General features: G+C 41.5%; 1 protein-coding gene across 12 annotated transcripts in view; it reads left to right on the top strand.

Annotated features, from left to right (window-relative positions):
• The window catches only part of PLCL1 (phospholipase C like 1 (inactive)), a 326,003-nt gene that overhangs the window by 75,481 nt on the left and 236,667 nt on the right, over positions 1 to 13,855 (top strand). For 5 of the 12 annotated variants that reach the window (XM_061608107.1, XM_061608105.1, XM_061608109.1 and 2 more), the window contains 2 exons: positions 2,007 to 2,117; positions 2,783 to 3,078. The exons of the other annotated variants lie outside the window; for them this stretch is intronic. The gene's annotated coding sequence lies outside the window, so the exon portion shown is untranslated. The remainder of the gene's footprint in view (positions 1 to 2,006; positions 2,118 to 2,782; positions 3,079 to 13,855) is intronic. 12 annotated transcript variants of the gene reach the window in all.

Below are 13,855 nucleotides of genomic sequence, written 5' to 3'. Positions count from 1 at the left end.
AAAGAGCCAGTGCAGACAATACTGAGTTAAATTGACCAATAGTATGGTGGCAGTGAGAATAGAAATAGCGAAGAAAGAAAGAAAAATGAGGAAGAATTTTCTTTCGATCAGTGGTATGGGTTACTTTACTGTCAGAGAAACTGGCAAAACATGGGCATATTGCTCCAGGAAAATCAAAGATGGACAGCTTCTTGGAAGTATGGTATCTATTTATTCCGTTAATGACAGCAGGGTGCATTCAATATCGGTAAAGACTCATGAAACACTGCACAGAGGATATTAGGTTAGTAATTGTGCTACATTGGCTTTCTTGATACTGAATGTGTTTGCTGTTTACATCTTTTTAACCTCCAAATTTCTGAGAATGCTATAGTAGCCTTTCCCAACCTTTGGGTCCCCAGTTGTTTCTGGACTACAGGTCCTATAATTCCTGACCATTGGCTATGCTGACTGGGACTGATGAGGATTGCAGTTCAGGAGCATCTGGGGACCCAATGGTTGGGAAAGGCTGATGTAGACAATACTGATCTAGGTGTAAACATGGTCTAACTCAGTATAAGGCACCTCCCTATACTCCAGGTGGTATTGGACTACAACTCCCATCATCCCTGACCGTTGGCCATGCTGGCTGGGACTGATGGGAGTTGTGGTCCAGCAACATCTGGAGACCCAAAGGTTGGGAAAGGGTGCTCTATAGACTACTCTTTCTCTCCCCCCCCAAAAAATTTTTTTTCAAGGAACTATGATTAAGTGAGTGCAGTGTGTATTTTTCTTGCATGCCACTCTTGTATAGCAGAATAGAATATAAATCTGTGTTGTGGCTGTCTTTGAAATACGGTTCTGGCTGACACATTGCAAAAGTCATTTCCAGTCATACACAACGACTGCCCTGCAGATCACCAAATTTGCATTACCTTTAAGAGGTGACAGTTATTAACATTGCATGCAGAGATGGCTTTTTCACCAGCAATAAAATAAGTATTCTTCAATTACCACCCAATTGTGGCATAAAACTAGGAGGGTGTTTTGGAAAGGGGAGGTCCAACATCTAAAAGAACAGATGGGCTTGGCTGAGCTAATTTTTGTTTTATTAAAAGTAGCTCAGAGTACTTCCTAGCCAAACTGATGTAAGTTGGGATGATGTGCTCATCTATCTCTAATGGAAAGCACAGCAACAGCAGTTTTTTAAAGTTGCATTTATACAGAAGATCAAGTTAATTTCAAGCAATGATAGGTGCAACAAGCAACATATTTAAAATAAATTTGATTGTGTGAAATATTTTTGAATTCATAATTTGTGTCTGTATCAGACAGCATATGTACATGCATATTCATACATTAGTGCCCTCTGAAGAAGACCTTTTGGTTGAAATGCATTTGGATTCCCTGTATTGAGAAAAAGGGTGTTATTCAGTGCTAGTCCCACTCACAGTAGACCCACTGAAGTCAGTGGACATGGCTAACTTAGGTTCATTAATTTTAATGGGTCTTCTCTGAGTAGGACTTAGTTGGATAAAGGCCAACTTCATCAAATCAGTGTTATATCATAGAAATGTTTTTGATACCAGTTTTTTTAAAATTTCCTTCAGCAAGCAATTCACCATCCATTCTTCACGTATAGTGTCATGGGGGAAAATCTGCAATATAAACTATGTGTTCAAATGTGTTGTGTATATTTTAAAAACCATGGCATACTTTTGCTGCCTCTCCTGCTTTGTAAGAGCCATGTAATTTGACCGGAGTTAATCGACCATTTGGCTTTGCTAGTATGTATACACACAGCTGATCTAGCATGACTAGCTAATATCTTGTGGAGTATCTTGTAGTACATCAGAGAGGCCCTAAGTGAAGCCAAGTGTGTGCACGAGATGCCAAGATACACATGTTTCATTAATAATTTAACTTGTAGTGGTGTTAGGTAAATCATGTCAGGAAGAGCTTTAGTTGCAAGTGGTAATGTGAGTGTGTACTTTGAATGGTGCCACTTTGTTCATTTTCCCTTCCAGGCAGTGAAGCCGCCGGGCACAGGTCTGGGACCCTTCAGCCCCTGTCCTTCTCTCCCTCCCAATGTATGCACATTCATTGGATGGTCTGAAAAGAACTCTGCATATACAATGGTATGATGCACATCTTTGGAAATCCTGCTTTACCAGGGCTCAGTAGCAGTAATCATGATCATCATCATAGTGCAGAGAAGGGTCCTCTGTGTACCCAGTTGCATACAAGAGGATCTTTTAAGACAGCACGTCCCCTTCCATGTCTATACTAGGGAGGAACAGCCTTTTAGCACAAGGGCCACATTCCCTTCGGGGGGGGGCACATGCCAGTGGTTGGCAAGGCCAAAGGTAAAAATGGGCAGAGCAGTGACTGTAAATGTTATCTTTGTACAGTAGACAAGTTTCTATATACTCACACATCCCTCTCTATCCTCCATCCAAGTAAGCCAGAAGCATGATCAGAGTTCAAGGCAGAGCTTGGAAAAGTTACTTTTTTGAACTACAACTCCCATCAGCCCCAGCCAGCATGGCCACTGGATTGGGCTGATGGAAGTTGTAGTTCAAAAAAGTAACTTTTCCAAGCTCTGGAGGACACAATCCAGCCAGGGAAAAACACTTGAGGAAGCTGTGAAGCAGAGCTGGTGAGGAGTGCGAGGGTGCATGGCCTGGGTAGAGTCTTGAGGGCCACACTGGGAGGGCCACACTTGACCCCTGGGCCTGAGGCTTCCATACCTAGTTAATAGTTTACAGTATATAGCAACAACTATGGCTTGTTTCCTTTACAGATACTGTATTAAAAAAGCTGTAGTTGTCACCTTGGTACTGGATGGAGCATATTGGTACACCTAGAGCCTCTAGATGTATATTGAGCTGTATAAAACAACAACAACAACAGTGGAATGAAAGCCTGCTCTGGATTAATGTTGCCAGCTGTCAATCTGAGGATCTTGCCTGCATCCCAAAAGGTCTGAAGGAGGGGGGGGGAAGAGAGAGAGAGAGATGTAGTTGCTGCACCTCCACTGCTCCATCGGATCCCCCTGTCTTCTCCTCCAGCCTCCTCCCTATCTGCTTGCCCTAGCAGGTGGGTCAAAAGGCTATCATCTGTTTGTGGGTGGATGAAGGGCTGTAACATCTCCAAGCCCTGTTGAAACGCCATCCGTGCATCCCACTGAAAACGCTGCTATCTTTGTTCAGGCCTGTGGTCTTTGCACTGTTACTTTGAAAATGATTTTTCCAATCCTCCGGAAGATCATGTGACATTTCATATTGATTAGTGGGGCGCTGTTACCTGCCCCAGTAGTACATAAATCTCTGAGGAGGAAACAGACTTAAAAACTCAAAGGCTGTTTTCCTTTGTGAATGGCGTTGCTTGATTTAAATGAAAGATATAATCAGGTTTTGCTTTGGTGTTGTAGAAAAAAGTTAACCTGAAAACCAATGCAGTTTTTTCTTTTCAAGCATTCTTTTCTCTCTTTACCTTCCCCCTTCCAAAGCCTGTACTTGATCTGTAGAATAATGTGATAGCTAATGCCTAGGATTCACTTCAGTGCTTCTTAATTTCATATCTGACAAAGGGATTCAAGGCATTTAAATGATATAATAGCTAATGATGCTGAGAAATGATAATAGGGTTTTTCATTCAGTTGCGTTCCCTGCATTTGCTGTATAATGTATTTTTTTTTAAAGTCATACGGAATGATTTGCCAGGCTAGCAAAACCAGCCTCTGCTGACAGAGGGTATGCATGTAGCATCTGTTTTGCCCTGAGGTTTGTTTCTGCCCATTAATTACTCCAGAGCATCTTTACAAGTTTCTCAAGAATAGAACAATAACTTTGCATTAGGGTTTTCTTTTATTTGTTAATTTTTCCTATCATGTTAAAAAGTGAGATGAGGGCATGTTGAACTCGAGAAAAGAAAAAGTTAACCTTGGACCTTTTATTGACCTGCTTACCCATTCAAGGAAAAAGAAAATCAAATTATGCTAGAATTGATTTACAACCTTTGTGTATATAATTAAGAAACAATTCATTGGATAGCCTTAAGTGCATCATGGGAATTTATAGTTGCTGATCTCACAGAGTTTTGGCAATTTAAGGTGACAACTTCCAGAGGGTAGCTGTGTTAGGCTGCTGCAGCAAAACCAATCAAGCGAGTGAATGAAAAACTCAGCAAGTCCTACCTTAAATGCCAAGTAATGCATTATGTATTTGGAAACTTTTCTAGATCACCTAATATTAGAAAATGTCTAAACGCTGAACACATATGTAAAAAAAGCATAACTGTGCCCTCCCAATGCTGTTGGATGCCAACTCTCACCACACGCAGTTATCATGGCCAAAGGTCAGGGATGATGGGAGTCCAGCAACATCTGGAGGGTACCACATTGACTGTCTCAGGCACAAGGTGTCATGGATGAATCCATTTTATCAGACTCTGCTGATAAGGTCAGGGTTTTGAAATACACTCTTTTTTAAAGTGTACAGAAATTATTAAACTAATTATGTCTCTGACCTGTGACTATCTGTAAATGTAGTGTATCATACTTCTGGATATAAAGGCCCATGCGCTGCAGGTAGCATCTGTGTAGCCATGTGGGCTTCTTTGGGCCATAGCTCTTGGATCCCAGCACCTTGTGACCTGCAGCAAGCCAGTGGTGGTGAAAAGGTGGTGTGTCAGCAATAAATGGCTGTCACCACTGCTTCCTGGGGGTGGCATTCTCTTACTGGCAGTCAGCTTCTCTTGCCTCGGATACTGCAGTCTGGTAGGGTAGGATGATGGCAGAAAACCTATTCTCATGCTCAGTGTCAGAAGCCTGTTTATCCTCCATAAGGGGAGACATTCCTATTAAACAGATTTTGAATAATATAAATGTTTGTCAGTAACATTTTTCTCTCTTCCAACTACTATAGATTCCTTTTTTCCCTTCTGCATCTTGCTACATAGGTCTTGTGTGTGTGTGGGGGGGGTGAGAGCAAGAAGAATGCACAAAGCTATTGGTCATGCAGGATTCCACACTGTCTGTTTCCTTCTTGTTTGGAGGCCCTTCACCTATGTGCTGGCCCATGTTCATGCAGCATTTGAATGCCAGCTGTCTTTCTGTCAGTGCAGCTAGCCTTTGGACCACAGATCACATGTGACATGTGAACGTAGCAGGCAAAGGGGCCATTCAAAATGAGATACCAGATTATTGTGGAACCTTGCATGGATAAGTGTTTTTGTTCCAGCCCAAGCAGCAGCTAGGACTCTGACACAGAGGAGTAGGAGGAAGAACCAGTGGTGCAAGCCACAGCAGTGCTGAACCCAGGCCCCAACACCAAGCCTGAGCTGGAGCTTGTCAGTCAGAAGCCCTTTGATTTTGAGCTCCTCAAATGACACCCCCCCACAACAGCATCCTCTTAGCCAGATGTGCCTGAGCAACTGGCTCTCTTTCTTTAACCAGGTGCCTCCCATTCCCCAGGGCTTGCTCACCACTGCAGGAACGCACAAAGAGGAGAGCTGGCTAACAGGCAAGCAGGGTGCTAGGCTCCAGGCCAAAGGACTTCCACTAAGGATCTTCTGTCTTCAGTAAGGGGGCATTGCCTGGAAGAGGAAGTCTGCCCCAAGAAGGATAAAAGGCCTGAGATGAGCTTCAGAACTTGCTGGAGCAAGTGGCCTGCTTGGAACTATCCAAGGTCCTGCACCCCTTACCTGCCTCAGGCATCTGTCATAACTTGTGGGGTCCCACTTGTGGGCAGGACAGGGCATACCCCATATCACATATCAGTGGTTGGGCAAGGGGTTTACTTGTAAGTATTGGTCAAGCTCTATACCAGCACTTCAACATAGACCATATACCTTTTCATTTCTATATTGATTTAGGGCTTTCAGTATAATTGCTTGTTTGGGCTAAATTGTGTTACGAATGCATAATGCAGGATGTAAAGCCACACACCGATCAAAACTGCAGTCTACATATTAAAAACATTCCCTGGCCTTCAGAATGAATAACAAAAGCAAAAAAGCCCTCACGTATTCTAGTGTGGTTGATGTACAGTGCTACTTGCAGGCTGTTATCCACTTATTACTGTAGTTCTGCTTTATAGAATATTCTCTCTCCCCCCCCCTTACCTCTCCTTGAACTTTTGAAATGAAAGCAGAGTAACCAAGGAGTCAATACACTAATCCTATTCCGCTTTTACTTAGCTCTAACAACAGTTTGTCTTTCATTTTTCATTTTTTAAATTTTTGCCAAAAGGCCCTGTTGCGCAGGGTTATGCAACTAAGTTTGGCAGAAGGATTAAATTATGATGAAGCACCTGCCATGCATTTAAGTTGTAAGAACTTGGAATGGGTTTGTGTCTTCAGCTTTTCTAGTTTTTGCCCTTTCCCCCTCCCATTACACACACACACTCTCTCATGCTTCAGTTAGGGGGCTGAGTTGATAGTTCTAACTGAAATTTGGTGTGCCTTCCCACAGGCCTCATTTGTCCAGCACTGGCCCAGTTGGCAAAGGAGCTAGGTTTATGCCATGCTCATTTTGAGTCATCACACAAGAACTGAAATATACAATGTATTCATTCCAGTTTGGGTATTGTTGAAAAATATATCTGGTTTAATATTATTGCAATGTGCTTTACATGGGGCTGCCTTTGATACCTGTCTGGAAATTACCACTGGTTCAGAAGGTGGCTGTTAATGTATGCTAGCACGGAAGGCTGTCTGGAAATATGACACCAGTGTTGCAATTTCACTGGCTTTCAGATGATTTCTGGGTGCATCCAAAAGTGCTGTCCTTTTTAAAGACCTGCATCGGGTGGGAAACCTGTAGGCCTTCAGATATTGTGAGTCCATAGCAGCCATCATCCCTGACTATTGGCCAGGCTAGCTGGGCTGACAGAAGTTGGTATCCCACATCTGGAAGGTATGAAAGTGACATACCTCTGCACTAAATGGTCTGCACTCAGGATACCTGTTCCAATATGAACCTATCTGGATGTTGAGCATTTCCTCTGAGAATCTGTGTCCCTTCCTCCCCCCCATCCTAATGTAGTGGGTGGCTACATAGGACTGTGTATGCTGGGTGGCTGTGGAACTCCCTCCTTAGGGAAGTCTGATAGGTCTTTAGGTGTCAAACCAAGATGGGGGTCTTTGTTTTCATTGATAAGTGAATGCTGCTTCTGCTGACTCTATTACTTGTCTTATCTTTTATGGTGTTTATCCATTTGGGCTATTTCCTGTTTTATATGAAGGTTTAAAACTTGTGTTTACTATACATTGCAAACAGCCTTGGAGATTTGAAATGGAAACAGAGTGTATGTATTTTTATATAAACTTTTCTCAAAACGTTCTGTGTTGTTTCTTATCTTGATTTTGGCTGGGGCTGTTTCTCCTATGGTTGTGTTTTTATCAGAGCATTTACTATTTCCCAGGACTACAGAACTCAGACTGGCTTGTGTCACTTTTCCCTTGTGCAGCATCCGGACTGAGGCATCCAAAGGTGCTTCATGAAGAATCAATAACTATTAGCCCTTGACAGCCACGTCAAAATGAAGCACTTGCATTCAAATGCCATTTGTTTTAATGAGGCATATGGCCTGCTGTTGTATTTTTATGACCAAAGGAGAAGCAAGTGTGGTGTAATAGCTACTTGAACTCCCTGTGCAAGGAAAATGGGCAGAACTGGACTCCTCTACCCTGCTTGCTTCTAAAAGCAAGGGGGAAACTCCTTTTGTATAGGTTGCAGCTGGTATAAGGCTGCACTGGCGTTAAGAACAGAGAGAATCCTCCCCAGGCCTCAGGATGAGGCACAAAGAGCTCTCCTCCACTCAAGTGTGCAATAGGGCTGGTGAATCTGTCAATTTTGGCTTCTTTCTGTTTCTCATTTGTCCAGCCTTAAGTTCAGATCTCCACATTTCTACATCAATTTGCAGCCCCCCCAAGCCCTTGTGAAAATTTGTCAGCATTTTAGTGCAATTGTCTTCTAATATACACATTTTTGCACGCTATTTTGCCTAATATACATGTTTTGCAAGCAGTCTTCCTTAATACAATACATTTTGTATGTTATTTTCACCAATATGCACAGTTTCCCCCATTATGTGCATTTTTATACATGTTCCTTGGCTGGGCAAAGACATTGCAACATTCAAAGAGAAGTGCAACTTTTGAAGGATGGCTGTGTTTCTGTTCATGTATTGTTTGGAGAAGTGCAAATTAGGCAGATTCACCTTTAAATGCAAGCTGAACTGAATTTCTTCCCCATCCTTAGTGTGAAACGTTCCTTTGTCCAGTATTCCTGTAACAGGATCAAAGGATGTTGTTGCTATGGACATGGGCTGGGCCTAGTTTCCACATTGCCACAGATAAATTCTCCATTTTACCTTTTAAAATCTGCTCTTGAACTGGGAAATAAACCAGAGTTAATGTCTCCTGCAATTCTCCACCTCGTCCTGTCGTCCACTTTCTCTTTTCTCTGTTGTGCTTACTAAAGCCCTTGGCGGGGTGGGGAGGTGGAGACGAGAGGACAAAAAGAACAGGATAAAAATGAATGCAGCTGTTCCATGCCACATGTGGCAGCAGATTTAAGAGCAAAAGGAGACGTTCTAGGCTTCAACCTGACAACCATAGCATGGCAAAGGCCCTAGTGCTGGTGTGAGGGTTGAGAGTATGAGCCACAAACCAGTTTCTCCATTTAAATCTTACTTTAGACATCATAAATGGTAATTTCTGAAGTGTGTGTTTTACTTTTTGTTTCATGGGTAATGCTTTGGTGGCCTGGTTTAATTGTAAGTACGTCAGTATACCAGAAAACATATTCATTTGAATCTGTGGAATCAAGACATCACATATGGTATAATAGTTGCCAAAGAAGAAAATATTTATTTATTTATTTATTTATAGAATTTATTAGTCGCCCATCTGGCTGGCTGTCCAGCTACTCTGGGCGATGTACAACATAGGCATATAATACCTAGACATTGAAAATCTAAAAACAATGAAGATAAAATCTAGCCCACCCCAAAAGCCTGCCTGAAGAGCCAGGTCTTCAAGGCCTGGTGGAAACTCATCATAGAAGGGGCATGGCTAGGGTTGCCATATTCCAGTTACACAGATCCGGGCAGGTTAATTTGCATATTATGTAAAGTATTTGCATATTATGCAAAATATTTGCATATTATTTGCATATTATGCAAATATTTGCATATTAATATTTGGATTGTCCAGTTGTTTTGTTTTTGTGCCTAGGAATTACCACCAAAAGCTGGGGAAAGATGTGAGAAATCTTTTTTTTAAAAGCAACATTTTCAGCCTTAAATGCCTAGACTCTAGTTTCCAACACTATGGAGTATTTATTGATTGATTAAGAGAATTTATATCCTGCCCTTTTGCTGTTAAAAACAGAGCTCAGCACAGCTTACAAATATAATAAAAACAATAAAAATACACAATCAATATAAAAACATAATAAAAACACAAAATAGCTACAAACATAAAGTAAGTCGGGGGCAGCAGTACGGTTAACCATATACGATATATTTCAAAGATGTGGTGGGTGGAGAAAAACAAGAAGCCAAAATGTTAGGAAAAGGAGTCTTTCACACCACATGCTCAGTTCTAAATACTGTTGCAGCAAGTTTTACAAGTTCCTCCAGTATTCCACTGGTGCAGGCACTCAGACATTCAAAGTATCTGTATGTTTCTTAGGTTTTATAAAAGCAGAGCTTTGCTTAACTCAAAATTTCTTCTCCCTTTGAGCAACCACATCTACACAGGTTCCACCTCCATACTCAAAATGAAACTGGGTCTGGAAGTGTGCAGCAACCCCACACATACCTTGCTAATTAAATTATCAATGCCAGGATGTCTGTCTTATCGACTACTCTCCTGCTCCCCCACACACACCGGGCATCATGAAAGACCCAGTCCTGGGCTCAGAAACAAAATAAATATCTGGTCCTCTTCAAAGTATTGATAAGCCTCTTGTTTTAATTGAAATAATAATTATAAATTCTTGTTCTTATCACTAATGGGAGTTAATTATCTTGCATATGCTGCTGTTGCTTCTATGGCTGTGAGGTTAAAGATAAGTGAAATGCAAATAGGAAAAAAAAACACAGAAGGCAGTAACACTTTCCTAAATGTAATACCATACCAACCACAACAAGATTCCTATGAGTAAGGCAAAAAACTAAGCATCTCACAACCAGTCAGGATTCCTAACCAAAAACCAAAAATATGATAAATGAAGAAATATTTATATAAGCATGACTATCAAATATATTTATTATTTACATAAACTGTAAATATATTTATAGTGCAATCCTAAGTTTATTTATTCAGAAGCAAGCCCCAGTGTATTCAGTGGGGCTTACTCAAACAGGGACAGAAATGCAACCTCAAGTGATAAGCAACTTCATTCACACAACCCAAAATTCCGAATCATGCCACTTTACGCTGTTTTGCAACTGTTTATACTTGTTTTTATGGTTATTGGATTTTAAATGGCTTTATTTCTTGTTGTGAGCTGCCTTGGTTTCCAACCCTACCTCACAGGGGTGTTGGAAAGACTCCATACACAAACACGCACACACTGCAGATGTATAAATACATACAGCCCATATAATAGTTTATTGTCAAACTAGTTGGTCATTGCAGAAAAATCAGTATTAGTTTTAAAAAAATCAGTATTACTTTCCTACAGAATAAAAACTGTAATACCTAAGTAAGCCCTGCCTACTTGCTTTAAAATAGGACTGGAGAAGGGGGCAAAAAGAGTTAGAACACAAACACAATTCTTTTTTACATTCACTCCAAAGTCCCATTGATTTTGAGCACATTCATAACCATGTCTACTCAAAGTAAGTCCTATTGAATTCAATGGGATTTACTCTGGGCATATGGGATTAGCATTGCTTTTACAAAAAGCAAGCATTGGGAAGTTTTAAAAACACTGCCCAAGATCTGACTCCTGCACATAAGAGGAAAAAAAACTGAAATGTATATACTTACCCAATTTATGAGATTTTCAGATAAACAGGGGGTGAAACCACCATTTTGTTTTCTAGACACTGCCTCAGGTCAATGAAACTGAAACACAATCCCTGATTGGCTACAATCCTGAATGGGCGGGGTTAAAGCTAGGAAGTGCTGTAGTACTGTATACAGTACTGTTTAAAGAAAGATTTAACAGTCGGGGGGGCGGCTGACGTTTTTATGCATATCTTGAGAACCGGACCACCTAGAAACTTTTTTTTTTTAAATTAAAGCTGAGAATCCAGGCCACCTAAGGGGCTAGCCGGGCGCCGGGTGGCATGCATGGAATCCGGGCAAAACCCGGCTAACCGGGCAATATGGCAACTCTAGGCATGGCGGAGATCATTTGGGAGGGAGTTCCACAGGGTGGGGGCCACAATTGAAAAAGCCCTCTCTCTAGTCCTCACCAGTCTGGCTGTTTTGACTGATGGGATGGAGAGAAGGTCTTTTGAGGCTGATCTTGTTGGGCGGCATAGCTGATGATGCTGGAGGCGCTCCTTTAGATAAACTGGGCCAAAACCATATAGGGTTTTAAAATTATGTCTCCTTGTACATTGTAGAGTGGAAGTGACTATAAAATAGTCATGTCAGGCAGGCTAGAAACAAAAGGATGTCATTCCCTGGGAAGGTTGTTAAACCACTCTAGGAATTGGAGCTCTGTGAGGGGAATAGCAGTCTCTTAATAACTCTCAGCACCCTTCACAAAGTACAGTTCCCAGGATTCTTTTTTTGGACGGGGGGAGCCATGACTGTGAAAGTGTTATAGTAGTGCTTTAAATGTATGGTGCGGATGTGGCCTGAGGGTAGCTCTCCCTCTCCATTCACAGAGATGGAAATCCACAAAACCATATCCCCCTGGGACAGTCTCCCAGGAACCATAGGATTGTGTCCTAAATTTTATTATACAGTCACAAGAGTACCTGTATACTATAGACAGCATGGATTTTTCACATTCCGCAATGTTAAATTGAAAATACCCCCATGCCATTCTGATGCTTCCCATAAGCTCATTTCAAAACAAAACCTTACAAAACTTATAGTTCTGAACTCAGAAATGCTTACTTAACAACCCTCTAAATGTTCATGGCGTTACACAAAGCGGTCAGAGAGAATCGAGAGTGCAAAATGTAAAAAGAGAGAAAAAAACCCAGAGCCCTTTTGGACTTTTTTCTGCCAGAGTTCTCATAATTTGTTGAGATTAATTAAAACTCAGCCATGTTCACAGAGTACCTGTAATCCTATTACTGACCTTGCTCCATACTCTGACCTTCATCTTCTGCAGTTTTTTAAAAAATGCCTGGCTGATTTTTAATTAATTTAAGAAATTTAGCATTGAAAATGATAATGTTGGGCACGCTCAGTAAGAACCAACTATCGTTCTAAAATCCAGACTCACAGCTGCTTGGCTTGCCTAATCAGGGGGCCACACCCATACCAAACCTTTATTTCACTTGAGACAGTCATAGCTTCCCCCAAAGAATCCTGGGAAGTGTAGTTTGTGAAGGGTGCTGAGAGGAGACCCCTATTCCCCCGACAGAGTTCCAGTAGCCAGAGTGGTTTAACAGTCAGCCGCTCTGATTGAAGCTGTATGAGGGGAACAGGGCATCTCCTAGCAACTCTCAGCACCCTTCACTAACTATACTTCCCAGGATTCTTTGGGAGAAGCTATGACTGTCTAAAGGAAATAAAGGTCTGGTGTGGATGCGACCAGGGACAGCTTTGGTTTAAATTTGAGTGGGAGGTTACATGTGCTGCTGTAGAATAAAAAAGTGGGGGATACGCTGAAAAACTATGATACTGTTCACAATGTTTTCTTTAGGAAAGGAAAGGGGCTTCCCCTCTGCCCAGTGCCCACCCATCCAATCTCCTCCCCTCCTCCTCCCCTCCCCCTTTCTCCCTCCCTTCCTGCCCTCCTTTTCCCCTCTCTGCTCCTCTCTCAGGGCAGTTTCACTTTTCCTAAGCATGATTGCACCATATGCTCACAGGCACATGTTACCAAATGGTTCCAAGCTACACAGGAAGTGGATTGGACTGTGAAAGACCAACCCAAACTGTGTTTGCATTTTGACAAATTTGTAGGGCAGTACAATATCTCAGAGAGGAGGTCAGGTCTCCTGCTCCCCTGGTGCATTCACTATTCGCTGCCCAATTTCCCTGTTTTTTTTTAAAGTTTGATCGAACTATCTGTTGGCTATAGGTATGTTCTTAAACTGCAAGGTGTCTTGATGATGATGATGATGATTACCCATCATTCACCAGGAATCCTAGAGCGGCTTATAACAATTTAAAATTCAATATTAAAAAAGAGTTAAAACAAATTACAGTCACAGAAATAGGGTGGGTCCTGAAAGCACATTTCAAATGTCAAAGGCCAGGGTAAATTTGTGTGTCAGCAACAAAGGAGTGGGTGTCATTCAATAAGACGGAATGGGGGGGGGGTTGCCCCAGAATGACAAAGGAAAACATAGGTAGGAAAATACCAAAAGTTTAATAAGGAGCGTGTATTTTTTAAAAAGATCTTGTAAAAAGCCCAACACGTTTCGGCTAACAATATACAGCCTTCATCAGGGGCAATTAATGAATGTCTGGATACATACGGTGGTTTTAGACAAAAATGCTTTTAGGAGGGTGTTGGTAATCAATATCACGATCATCGGAACAAATCTAATATAATGAAGGTACCAGACTATATTTATTATTTATTTATTAATTCAATTTATGTACCGCCCCATAGCCGAAGCTCTCTGGGCGGTTCACAACAAGTAAAACATCTGATATACAATTAAAACCACATATCAAGCAATTTAAACATACATTAATAATATCAAAAAAAATTAAAACATAT

Source organism: Rhineura floridana, chromosome 2 (assembly GCF_030035675.1).
Source record: "Rhineura floridana isolate rRhiFlo1 chromosome 2, rRhiFlo1.hap2, whole genome shotgun sequence".
NCBI lineage: Eukaryota > Metazoa > Chordata > Lepidosauria > Squamata > Rhineuridae > Rhineura > Rhineura floridana.
The sequence above is the reverse complement of the archived record's forward strand: the minus strand, read 5'-3'. Positions and strand labels throughout refer to the sequence as shown.